Source organism: Phyllobates terribilis, unplaced genomic scaffold (assembly GCF_046119375.1).
Source record: "Phyllobates terribilis strain yellow unplaced genomic scaffold, ASM4611937v1 Scaffold_5__5_contigs__length_657084704, whole genome shotgun sequence".
In the NCBI taxonomy this organism is placed as follows: Eukaryota; Metazoa; Chordata; class Amphibia; order Anura; family Dendrobatidae; genus Phyllobates; species Phyllobates terribilis.
This window is the reverse complement of record NW_027362765.1, coordinates 395,310,409-395,324,494: the sequence shown is the minus strand read 5'-3', so window position 1 is coordinate 395,324,494 and position 14,086 is coordinate 395,310,409. Positions and strand designations below refer to the sequence as shown.

Sequence of the window (14,086 nt, the reverse complement as noted above, 5' to 3'; positions counted from 1 at the left end):
GGTCCGTGCCCAGGGTGTCAAACTCAGTGTGTGGCAGTCTTTACAGATGTTGTTAAAGGTCCTTAGTGTCGACTACGCCACCCGTTGATTTGCGGTCAAAAGGCCGCCGCTGCAGAAGGGTCCGCTGAGGCTGTTGGTATGTGTGCAGCTCTGGTAGTATAACCCCCAACGGGAGGGGTATAGCCTCAGGGGGTCAGATGTAGAGGATGGTGGTTGTGAAGGTGCAGGATGATTAAGCAAGAAGACTCAGAGTCGGGCTGTGCAGTTCAGGGGTTTTTACTTACGGGTGTTCTTATGGTCACTCTGGCCTGAAGCGACCACCCGAGCCGTGCTGCGTCCACCAGGTCCTGGACTCGGCCAACCCCCCAAGTAATTCTGGAGCGTGGTCCTGAGCTCCTGTCTGACTTTCCCTCTCTTCTGGCCGTTCTCACCAGGGATCCACCTATGTCCGGCTCCCTCGGGTCTCTTGGTGGGTACACCCCTTCTGGGTTCCCTGACCCTATACCTGGTATGCCTTCCTAGTGGATTTAGTGAGGGTCGTGGCAGATCCTGCCCACGACCTCCGGTCTCTGGCTGAGGATTAGTGGCCTCCACCAGCTTGGGATCCGGTACCCTGGGTGCCAACCCTTCACCCTGCTGTTTGTATTCTGGGGTCTTGGGGTTCCTTCTTCTTCTCTCTGGGTCCTTCTGACTCCTCTCTCTCTCTCAGACTCGGCCTTGGAGCTGGGCCCAGCCGGAACCACAACTCCCTGTCAGCCCTTCTGGCTGAGCTTCTCTGCTCTGCTCCTCTGACTCTACAAAAGACTGACTGACCCACTCTACAAAAGACTCTGTCCTAAGATGGTGCCCACCTTATATACTCCCTCTATGTGTGAGCTCAGGTGACCAGCACCCAATGAGCTCCTAGCCTTACCCAGACTGCTCCCCCTATCTGCCCCTACACTACTGGGATGTTCCACCCCCCCTCCCACTCCAGCCAGGGACAGACGCTGTCGTACCTGCACATAAACTGGTGGGAGTACCGTCGATCTGTCCCCCGGAAATGGGATGTATGTAGTGTATGCAGCTAACTAGCTCAGTTCCACACTCCATCCTTACCCGGGAGTGGAATACCACACCTCTGGCTTGAGGTGCAATACCCCTGTAGCAGCCGAGTCCTCAGGGTGCTACATTTCCCTCACAGGCCTCTTGACACTTGTCTAGTCTTCTTGTAGAGGGATTGGGTCTGGACCGTCTGCATTTGATAAAATGAGGAAAAAATAAGACACATTCTTGACTTTAAAGAGGTTGTAGAAAGCAAATTAATTAAAAGTGTTTGTCCATTCATAAAATTAAAACAAAATGCAATCAATGTATTCTGTAGAAACATATAATGAATATACAGGATCAGTCAACAGCATCCTGTTGACTGTTTTCATATAAAGATGTGATTTTTTTTTTAGTAAATGATGTTCATGAAAGTCAGTCCTATAAGACCCACAAAGGGGTTATACTTGTGTTGCACGTTGCATTTTAGTGCTATCACTCCCAAAATCTCAGAGTTTATATGTAAATAATTTACACAGCTCAAGTCTGTTTATGGATCCAGTGCTACACAGCGACTGCTCTATATATCTCTCCTGTCAGTGCGTGTCACACTACTTAAAAGACAAGATGTATGGATTCTCTACAATTACATATACGTTTTCATTAGGTTTCATTTGTACAGTTCAGCCGTTGGAGTGAAGATGACAGATACAAGAAGCAGAGGACACAAGTGTTTGAAATATCTTTACCTTTATATGTGTAAATCCTGACAATACACTTTCATCTTTCACATCAACTTCATCCTCCTGAGTTCATCATTGTTCTGTAATATATGGTTTGTGTCTCTCATGTTCCTTTTCAACTAGTCCTATGTCATATCCAGGGAAGTACACAGAAACCATAATTCATTCTATCTATCTATCTATCTATCTATCTATCTATCTATCTATCTATCTATCTATCTATCTATCTATCTATCTATCATCTATCTATCTGAGAGCACCAGAAGTCAAAAGAAGAAACAGTGATTGCAAATTTGGGGTAAATAAAATGTATCTTTTACTCCACTAAATTTGGACTGTAGTGCCAATATTTTCTTATCTATCTATCTATCTATCTATCTATCTATCTATCTATCTATCTATCTATCTATCTATCTATCTATCTATCTATCTATCTAACATCTTTCTATATATTTATCTATCTCATATCTATCTATATATCATCTAAAATCCACAAGTAATGCCTTCTGAAGAAACACACGCGAAACCCGCGTCAGGAGGTACTTCTGTTGTCTCACATGGCTTGGAAACAGGAGACTCTTGTTTATCATTAATTATCTGTGTTCTACATACTATTAGCAACTTTATAATGCGTACTGCACTATACAAGTACTTTAGATGGGTCACTAAATATTTGGCAATGGTAGTATGCACTATGTACTTTTATGTCCTTATGTCAGCACATCCTACACTTTGCAATTAGATTGACTATTGCATTGGAATATAAATCTGCCTTGTACATTGTGCCCTGTAGGCTTTCAGTGGCATCGCTTATGAATTATAGAATTTTTTGCAAAATTTAGCAATTTCGTAGCACCATTTCTTTATTTGTATGTATTGATTGACTGATCACCCACTGAGATGTATATATATATATATTTAGTTTTTATTTATGTATATATATACATTGATTTTTTGCCTTTAAAACTTATGTGTCAATATTTATACAGACTACGAGCCATCGGATCTTGTTTTGCATCATAGTTCCCTCTATTCTTTTTATTTTGCTTTTAACTTTTTGTTTATTTGTAATAATAAAACCAATAAAGAATAAACTATTGATATACGGAGAGAGAGTTTGCTTAAATTATAGGATTTATTTATTTGATGTATCTATAATATTTGTCTAATATCTATCTCATATGTATTTATCTATTGATCATCTAATAACTATTTTATACATCTACCTATTGACTGTCTCTCCCATCCCTTGCATACCCATTTATCTGTCGAATGACTATCTATCTCATATCTTTCTATCTATTATCTATCCTATCTATCTATCTATCTATCTATCATCCATATCTACCTATCTATCTATCTATCTATCTATCTATCTATCTATCTATCTATCTATCTATCTATCCATATCTATCTATCATCCATATCTACCTATCTATCTATCTATCCATATATCATCCATATCTGTCTATCTATCTCATATCTATCTATTATCTATCTATCCATATCTATCTATCTATCTATATCTATCTATTATCTATCTCATATCTATCTATCTATCTATCTGTCCATCTCATATATATCTATCTATTATCTATCTATCTATTTCATATCTATCTATCTATTATCTATCTATCTATCTATTATCTATCTATTTATTATCTATCTATCTATCTATCTATCTATCTATTATCTATCTATCTATCCATATCCATATCTATAGTATCTATCCATATCTATCCCTCTATCTATCTATCTATCTATCTACGGTATCTATATATCTAGAAAAAGAGAAAGAAGCAGTACAAGCAAACTATTAATGCAATACGGGTGCCAGTTCTCCAGGCATTTACCAATCCTCAATATAGATGCAAAAAAATGAAGACAACACTCCTCTTTGAAAAAAATATAGAAAGTGATTTAACAGCCCATATGGGCTTTAGGCGACGTTTCGTCTCCAAGTGTGGGCCGTTTTTAACCTCGCTTGAAAAAGACTCACACTTGGAGCCGAAACGTCGCCTAAAGCCCATATGGGCTGTTAAATCACTTTCTGATTTTTTTTTCATAGGATATAGGTCATTTCACAATATACTGCAATATTACAGTATTGTAGTGCACTGTACAAGTGATCTCTAGGAAGACTAATAAAAAATGTAAAAAAATAAATAAAATGATATAACTGTTATTAAGTATATATAAAAGTTCCTATCACCCCCTTTTACTGGAACATATATAAAAATAAATAAATAACCAGCTTTGATATCTCAGTGTGTGATGCTCCGAACTAATAAAATATTTATCTCATAGGGTGAAAAAAAATAAAAATGGCAAAGTTGGTTTTCAGTTTCTTCCCTTCCAAAAAACTTGGAATTAAAAGATACCAGAAAGTCCTATGGACATCAAAGTGGTGATAATAAAAACTACAACTTGTACAGCAAAGAAAACAATTCTAAAGACCAAAAAATGAAAAAGTTATGGCTCTTGGAAGGCGAGGAGGAAAAATTGAAAGCAAAGAGGGGTGCACTGGGACCTAGATAAAACTGGAGCCAGCCCTGATTACATAGACTGGTATCCTTTAAAGGTTTGAACATTGATTTATAGCGTATCCACCTCCACTATTCCAATAGGTGGCACTAGAGAGACAGTTTTCCTTCCTTGTAGAGAAGAGCTAATTTGCATACTTTTTTTTCCCATGGAGCATTGCCGGTAAGAGCGAATACTTTAGTAGGATCTCTATGATGAGTCCTGGTACTCCCCTTTGTGCCAGAGTAGTATTAGGGCCAAGGAAAAAAAAGTTTTGCAAAAGTATTCACACCCTCCAAACTTTCATCGGTTAAATTCTGTGCATCTTTCCTGTCTTAATATTGTCCTGTCTGACCATTTTTATCAAACTACAGAGGAGCATCGTCCTCCAGAGATGGCGGACCTGATACAGGAGCCGTTGCTCTCCCAGTCCTCCATGCTAGCAGGAAAAATGATGTGTTGGGACTTGCTCTTTTGACATTGCTGAGCCCAAGGCAGCTGCTTTCTTGTTCCGGCTGACTTATTATTGCAATGTTATAACAATGAAAAGACTAAAGGTCTCCCAGTGGAACAAGCTGCAAAAAAAAAAAAAAAATCCCTGTATAGGATGATGGGATTATGTTACATAGAAACCGGTGCAGACACAACCATTGTGGAAGTGGGGAGCGCCCTGGTGTATACAGTATATATTACATATATAGGATGCTGAGAATCCCCGCACGGCTGCAGACACACACTCAGCTGTTTACTTGTAGTAGTCAGAGTTTATCATGGGGGATCTTGTAAGGTTTCCTGAGTCAAACTTCACCACCACCCTTATCAGCACACACAGGAACAAATCACTCCAGGGGCAGACAGAAGTGCAAACCTCCCAGCTCCTTCCCCCTGTGTTTGGAGCATGACACAATAGGAAGAATTAATTTACGCCGCTGACATCTTGTATGGGTCATGTCTTCAAGGTGAATTACACTGGTGATACAGTATGGCAAGAAAAGGGTCAACACTTGTACAATACAAGCCACTCTTTTCCCACCAACCACCATCAATGGTCGAGGAAGTCTGATGACTTCGTAACCCTTCCTATAGTCCTCTACTGTCTACACTACAACATTTTAGTAGCCTGCCATCTGTTGGTCATAGTCTACATTGGCACGTTTTTTAAGAACTTTTTTTGGATCATTCAGTGATTTTAGTCAGAGATGCAGTGTAAAGCATGGTGGAGAGACAAAGTAGAAGCCCTTAGGTGAGACAAGTGTTTTATCTGATCAGCTCAAATATAAAAAAAAACCAATACATTTAAGCCATACTTGCCAACTGTACTGCAACATTCACGGGGGGCTACCGGAAGAAAAGAAGACTATAATAGGTGCAGAGGTTGCAATTTTACATCCAGTCCCTGGAGCTTAGGGGGTCCAAAATATCATTTTGGCCCATAAGAAAAGACCATTACTATTGAAGATTTTCAATAATTGGGGGCCCCATTGAAGCTTTTGCATTAGGGCCAACTGCTGCAAGAAGCCCTCCAAGACTCCTGGAAGAGTTGGAAAATATCCCGTGTGCCACCAAATGCTCTCAAAAACGTTCTCAAAAGTTTCTGCCATGGAGGAGGCATGGAGCAACGTGGCTTGAAAAGAATGTGCGGCTATGGGAAGAAAAGTTCTTGCGCCGCTCTTTACGCGCCACATGCTGTGTCCTCTCAGAAATTTGCATTAAAGTTGGCAAGTTGGATCTAACCCATGGCTACTGATCATAGCTATGTCTTAGAAAAGCCAACATTATTAGGTAGGGGGGACTGAGCAATGATCTGCTTCCCCTGCAGCTTTATCATATAAGATACCTGCATCCACCACTAGGGGGCGCTCACTGCATACATATTTGCACTTCTCCCATTCAGTTCTATATTAGGTATATTCAGTGAGCTCCCCCTAGTGGTGGCTGCATTTATTCAGAATTATATTGTTATACAAGTCAGATCAGCCCAGACATTAGAATGGGGGACATAATGGTAATGAAGGAGAAATATTTTTTTTCAGATCTCTTAGACAATTAAGGTTTAATCTGAATTTTGCATATTATTACAATTATTGGAAAACCTCTCTGGATGCCCTATTGACTGAATTTAGTGTGTGTGTATAACAATATTGTAAAAATGCTTTTTTTTATAAAATATAAATGAAAGTGGAATAAGTATAAGTGGAAGTATAAGTATAAATGGAAATGCCTATCATTATGCGGGCCCATTGAGATTAATGGGAATTACCCCCCTCTTTCCCATCAATTTATAAAGGAGAAGAACCATAATTAACCTATTTTTGAGATAGATGGAATTTTTAGGCAATGTCTTATTAATATATTATAAATCCCTCATTTTGCAATGTGTATCCTCAGCATTTTATATTTAGTCTTGCTGTGAGCAGTTCTCCGGGTGGCAGCGGACGGGCTAATAGGAAGGTTCCACGACAAGCCCCTAGAGATCCGCTAATCTGATAATTACAACAACAAAAGTCATTTAGACAAACTCTGACCTGACCCCGAAGTTTGGAATGAAAACATTCAGTATCCAGAGCAGCGCAGATCTCCTCTCTTCTGCCTCCTTCCCCATCACTACGCTAAGTAACATCTGTCTTCTGTCCACAAATGTAAAGACTCCAGAGAGGAATAAGAAGTTCAGCCATAACCCTCAAGAAAAAGAGTTTTTTTTTCTGCAATCAAGAAATCCACAGTAAATAAATCCCGAGTTCTTTTGAGTTATTAAAAATTGTGTATGATCAGCAGCAAAACTAGTAGGACCAAAGCTTCCACCTATGGGCATAGTAGTATAGCTGTGTAGGTGCTTGTCTCCCCAATAAAAATGACACCTTATATGTTGAGGTCCGATGTGCCAGTCATGAGAAATGTAGAGTAGAAGCTGTATGCAAATCGGACTGGAGGAGCACAAGGGGTGTGTCAGTGCACTTGGAAGAAGTAGTCTATGTGCTCTGAAACCCCCCCAGTGCACTTCCAGTCTAGGACACGTCTACACTAAATTGCTCATGACTGGCACATCGAATCTCTACAAAGAAGGTGTCATTTTTACCTGGACTATACCACTACTTACTGTATGTAAAAACATGCTGGCAGGGCACCAATGTGTGAGTTTGTTTATCCAGGGCCACCATCAGGGCATTACTGCCCTTACTGGCGTATGGGGCCTGTTGAGCAGAGGGGGCCCAGTCAGGCCCCCGTTTTTCTGCTCACCGGGCCCCAGTGGCAGGATTCTACCAGTTCAATTACTGTGAAAGTGCGTTCTCGGACCCACGTTCACTTGAAATCTATTGCCGTGTGGGAAGCTTCCAGTTAACAGTCCCCAGCCAATCACAGGCCGGCAGCTGACGTCAGCGGGCACGTTGCTGGCGTATGACGTCACTGTCATGCACCTGCGACCATGTTTCGGACGATGGGAGAGCCGGGCACCACTGGAGCGCAGCAAGGTAAGGAAAACGTTTTTTTTTGCAAAGCCGCACTATGAGGGCAGGATGGAAACATGGGGGCAGAATGGGAGACATTGAGGGCAGAATGAAAACATGGGGGCAGAATGGTGAGACATGGAGACAGAATGGAGACATGGGGGCAGAATGGGAGACATTGAGGGCAAAATGGAAACATGGGGGCAGAATGGGAGACATTGAGGGCAGAATGGAAACATGGAGGCAGAATGGAAGACATTGAGGGCAGAATGGAAACATGGAGGCAGAATGGGAGACATTGGGGGCAGAATGGAGAGACATGGGGACAGAATGGAGACATGGGGACAGGATGGAGAGACATGGGGGCAGGATGGAGAGACATTGGGGGGCAGGATGGAGACATTGAGGGCAGAATGGAAACATGGGGGCAGAATGGAGAGACATGGGGACAGAATGGAGACATGGGGACAGGATGGAGAGACATGGGGGCAGGATGGAGAGACATTGGGGGGCAGGATGGAGACATTGGGGGTAGAATGGAGACATTGGGGGTAGAATAGAGACATTGGAGGCAGAATGGAGAGACATTGGAGGCAGAATGGAGACAAATTGAGACATGGGCCAGAATGATGACAATGGGGGAAGGACGGAGACATTGGGGGCAGGATGGAGCCATGGGGGCAGAATAGAAAGACACTGGGGGCAGAATGGAGACAAATTGAGACATGGGGCAGAATGGGAGACATTGAGGGCAAAATGGAAACATGGGGGCAGAATGGGAGACATTGAGGGCAGAATGGAAACATGGAGGCAGAATGGAAGACATTGAGGGCAGAATGGAAACATGGAGGCAGAATGGTAGACATTGGGGACAGGATGGAGAGACATGGGGGCAGGATGGAGAGACATTGGGGGGCAGGATGGAGGCATTGAGGGCAGAATGGAAACATGGGGGCAGAATGGAGAGACATGGGGACAGAATGGAGACATGGGGACAGGATGGAGAGACATGGGGGCAGGATGGAGAGACATTGGGGGGCAGGATGGAGACATTGGGGGCAGGATGGAGCCATGGGGGCAGAATAGATACATTGGGGGCATAATAGAAAGACACTGGGGAAGAATGGAGACAAATTGAGACATGGGGCAGGATGGAGACATTGGGGGCAGGATGGATACATGGGGGCAGAATGGATACATTGGGGGCATAATAGAGAGACATTGGGAGCAGAATGGAGACAAATTGAGACATGGGGCAGGATGGAGACAATGGGGGCAGAATGGAGACATTGGGGGCATAATAGAGAGATATTGGGGGCAGAATGGAGACAAATTGAGACATGGGGCAGGATGGAGACAATGGGGGCAGGATGGAGACAGTGGGGGCAGGATGCAGGCAATTGGAAACAATGCGGGCAGGATGGAGACATGGGGGCAGGATGGAGACATGGGGGCAGGATGTGGGACATTATTACTGTAGGTGCTAATTAAAGAATATTATTACTGCTGTGATGTATTTTATTTTTGAGGATACTGTTTTCAGTGTGGGGGGCCCTGTTACTGTGCTTTTTTCTTCATCTCTAGTGTAGAAGTTGGGGAAAAATTGGGGAATGTGCTCTGGAAGCGGTGCTCTAGATAACTGTGTTATTTTCTGCAGTCCTGGCTGGAAGAAGTGATGACGGTCTGTGCTGGATGAAGAGGAAAAGCGAAGATGAAGGACTTCAACTAGAGACGTCACCGGTGAGTCAGTGTCTTATGTGTACACGGACACTATACACTGTATACTATGCACAGAGCTCCTGTGTATAATGGCACTTATGGTAATAGTAGTATTTTTTTTTTCATTAATGATCAGTATTGTAGTATTCGGTCACTATGTGGTGGTAATATGTGGTCTGGTCATGGTGTGGCGGTATTTGTCCCTTGTATGTGATATTATTGGTCATTTTAAAAAACATATGTGACACATTCCCTTACATAAAAATAAATAAAAATATACCTAAAAAAAGTATTGGGTATTATAAGAAACGTTTACTAGGTTAGAGTAGAGTAGGGCCTGGCCAGAAGAGGCTACCTTGTAGTGGTGCCGGCTTAAAAAATCTTTTGGCCAAAGCAAAAGCTGCTGACTATGTATGTGATAAGGTTCGATGGGAACTGTTCATGTGTGATTGGTGAGGACGTGGTGTAGAAAGAAGTGTTTTTCCAAGAGTGAGCGGTGAGACTGTGGAAGGTACGAGGGATGGAGGCGGAGCTGGGGTAAAGTCTCAAGGGGGCCCAAAAATGTTGCCAGTATGGAGCCCCGAAATTCCTGGTGGCAACCCTGTGTTTATCCTCCCCTGTACTATTCTGCAGGTTCTCAGGTAGCTCAAATCTCCAACCCCACTCTTATTTCCTCTGCAACTGACACCGAATGGTGGGAAACCAGACCCTAAATATCATGGACCATGTTCAAGATTGCGTCCGAATGCTCAGACGCAACGCATACATTCTGCCCAGTCTCTCCTCAAAATCATCTAACGCTTGTCCCTCCTGTTCCCAGGACAGGTAGCATGCGGCTCCGCTAGGTCTACTCTCCCCAGCCCCTTGTACAACACACGACTGCATATCCCACTAACCTCACAGCACATCAGCATTGTTTAATAAAATAAACATAACAAACATAAAATCAGGGCGATCGCCCAACAAAGAGCGTAAATTGTGTGCTCGAACTACAAGTCTAAGTAGGGGATTATAGATCTACAAATTAAAGGGACATTAATTCACTATGTCATGGATATATATACGAAGTACAACTCCGAACAAATCTTATTAACACTTCCCGAGACAATAGGTCCCTGTACAAAGAGGCACTACCACTGAATTAGTTCAAATATACATTTTATTAATATTCCCCATATACTGTAAAATACATTTAAAAAGCAAGCCAATTGATATCTCTATTTGTAGCAAACAGGTTTTGCAGGTACAAAGTACTATATAAATTTCCCACATTTTCATATAATCCACATTATCCTAAAGAATATCCTAGGCTTTAACCTTTCTCATAACTTAAGTACAAACTTACAAACCTTATAAGACTGCACATAGGGAGTGTAAAATTACCGTAACTTTAGCACTAAGCACTTTTCTAATATATATTCTTTAGGATAATGTGAACTATATGGAAATGTCAGAAATTGATATAGTACTTTGTACCTGCAAAATATGTTTGCTACAAATAGAGATATCAATTGGCTTGCTTTTTACATTTATTTTATATGGTGAATATTAATAAAATTTATATTTTAACTAATTCAGTGGTAGTGCCTCTTTGTACAGGGACCTATTGTCTCTGGAAGTGTTACTAAAAAAAATTAAAGGGCCAGTCTCTTTTTGTAAGAGGGTGACCTCATCAGTCTAATTCAATCCTCCCATGGTCCCATAAGTGTCTACAATTCAATGGGTCTGTCCCACACTTTATATAGTGCACAGAAGTTGGGAATGTGGCTGCTAATTGTGGGGGGCATGCAGCAGTCTCTTTGTATAGGGGTCAAATGGTTGCCAATGATGTGGGTCATGTGGTTAACAATTATAGGGGTCATGTAGCAGACACTATATACAGTGGTGGCCAAAAGTATTGGCACCCCTGCAATTCTGTCAGATAATACTCAGTTTCTTCCTGAAAATGATTGCAATCACAAATTCTTTGGTATTATTATCTTCATTTAATTTGTTTTCAATGAAAAAACACAAAAAGAATTGTCTTAAAGCCAAATTGGATACAATTCCACACCAAATCTAAAAAAGGGGGTGGACAAAAGTATTGGCACTGTTTGAAAAATCATGTGATGCTTCTCTAATTCTTGTAATTAACAGCACCTGTAACTTACCTGTGGCACCTAACAGGTGTTGGCAATAACTAAATCACACTTGCAGCCAGTTAACATGGATTAAAGTTGACTCAACCTCTGTCCTATGTCCTTGTGTGTACCACATTGAGCATGGAGAAAAGAAAGAAGACCAAAGAACTGTCTGAGGACTTGAGAAACCAAATTGTGAGGAAGCATGAGCAATCTCAAGGCTACAAGTCCATCTCCAAAGACCTGAATGTTCCTGTGTCTTCCGTGCGCAGTGTCATCAAGAAGTGTAAAGCCCATGGCACTGTGGCTATCCTCCCTAGATATGGACAGAAAAGAAAAATTGAGAGATTTCAACGCAAGATTGTGCGGATGGTGGATAAAGAACCTCGACTAACATCCAAACAAGTTCAAGCTGCCCTGCAGTCCGAGGGTACAACAGTGTCAACCCGTACTATCCGTCGGCGTCTGAATGAAAAGGGACTGTATGGTAGGATACCCAGGAAGGCCCCACTTCTTACCCCGAGACATAAAAAAGCCAGGCTGGAGTTTGCCAAAACTTACCTGAGAAAGCCTAAAACGTTTTGGAAGAATGTTCTCTGGTCAGATGAGTCAAAAGTAGAGCTTTTTGGGAAAAAGCATCAGCATAGAGTGTACAGGAAAAAAAAAGAGGCATTCAAAGAAAAGAACACGGTCCCTACAGTCAAACATGGCGGAGGTTCCCTGATGTTTTGGGGTTGCTTTGCTGCCTCTGGCACTGGACTGCTTGACCGTGTGCATGGCATTATGAAGTCTGAAGACTACCAACAAATTTTTCAGCATAATGTAGGGCCCAGTGTGAGAAAGCTGGGTCTCCCTCAGAGGTCATGGGTCTTCCAGCAGGACAATGACCCAAAACACACTTCCAAAAGCACTATAAAATGGTTTGAGAGAAAGCACTGGAGACTTCTAAGGTGGCCAGCAATGAGTCCAGACCTGAATCCCATAGAACACCTGTGGAGAGATCTCAAAATGGCAGTTTGGAGAAGGCACCCTTCAAATATCAGGGACCTGGAACAGTTTGCCAAAGAAGAATGGTCTACAATTCCAGCAGAGCATTGTAAGAAACTCATTGATGGTTACCGGAAGCGGTTGTTCGCAGTTATTTTGGCTAACGGTTGTGCAACCAAGTATTAGGCTGAGGGTGCCAATACTTTTGTCTGGCCCATTTTTGGAGTTTTGTGTGAAATGATCAATGATTTGATTTTTTCTTCATTCTCTTTTGTGTTTTTTCCTTGCAAGCAAATTAAATGAAGATAATAATACCAAAGAATTTGTGATTGCAATCATTTTCAGGAAGAAACTGAGTATTATCTGACAGAATTGCAGGGGTGCCAATACTTTTGGCCACCACTGTATGGAGATGTGTTTCTCTCTTGTATATTGATTGCACAGCTCTACCACTTCCTCATGGCTGGACACAAAAGTGTGCTGTGACACGCCGGTGTCCCTATTTCTCCATCTGTAATGGGTTGTCCGGTCTTAGGCTACAAGTCTGCCGTCACTCTATATGACTGCAGACTTGCGACTCCTCACATTGTGCAATGTGCGCGCTGTAAGGATTCTCCAATGTCGAGAGCGGTAGGTGAGTGACTGAAAGTATGTGATTTGCATATATGTGATCGCATGCCAATTAGACATGAGCATCATTTCTCAATGCAAGTGTACTGAGCGAGGCTGGACATGTCTAGTCAGACTGTGGCTGAAAGTATGCAAATCACATGCTTGCAGTCACATGACCTCCCGCTTCTGGCACCAGCACAGGAGAATCCTCAAAGCGCGCAGTGCGAGCGATGTGAGGATTCTCAAGTCTGAAGTCACATAGAGTGCCTGCAGAATTGAGACCCAAGCCTGGAAAATCACTTTAAGGTTTGGAGTTGTGATGTAGGGGTCCAGTTTAAGGCCCCCTTCACACGGCCTGACGATACCTGTTATCAGTGTTGCATGTCCATGTGACATACAGTACTTGTGTTCATGTGCATCATCCGTGTGGCTTCTGTGTGACACATACCGGAATAAGATGCCTTGCAGAAAATAATGATTTTTAGGTGTTAACGGTTTGCAAACTTTACAAAGACCCTTTATAGATAGACAGATAATTTCACAACACCAGGACACATTATAAAAAATGGCACTCTTTAGTGCCTTGTATGTTGACCTAATGTTACAACTATTAACCTAATAAATAAATAAATGAAAAAAAAAGACGTGGGGTCCCCCCTATTTTTCATAACCAGCAAAGGTAAAGCAGACAGCTGGGCGCTGATATTATCAGGCTGCGAAGGACCCTGGTTATCGGGCCCTTCCCAGCCTAAAAATACCAGCCCACAGCTGCACCAGTAGTGGAGCATCACATGAGATGCTCCAGTCCTGGCGCTTCGCCTTGGCTCTTCCCCATTGCCCTGGTGCGTTTGCAAATGGGAAAATGGTAGTTGGGGTTGATGTCAGCTGTGAATTGTCCAAAAATACAGCT

The 14,086-nt window shown here is 42.3% G+C and overlaps 1 long non-coding RNA gene across 1 annotated transcript in view; it reads right to left on the bottom strand.

Moving 5' to 3' along the window:
* Nucleotides 1-214: 214 nt before the first annotated feature.
* LOC141271223 (uncharacterized) overlaps nucleotides 215-14,086 on the bottom strand; it is a 71,410-nt gene continuing 57,538 nt past the window's right edge. The window contains exon 3 of the long non-coding RNA XR_012321866.1: nucleotides 215-1,234. This is a non-coding gene — a long non-coding RNA (uncharacterized lncRNA). The remainder of the gene's footprint in view (nucleotides 1,235-14,086) is intronic.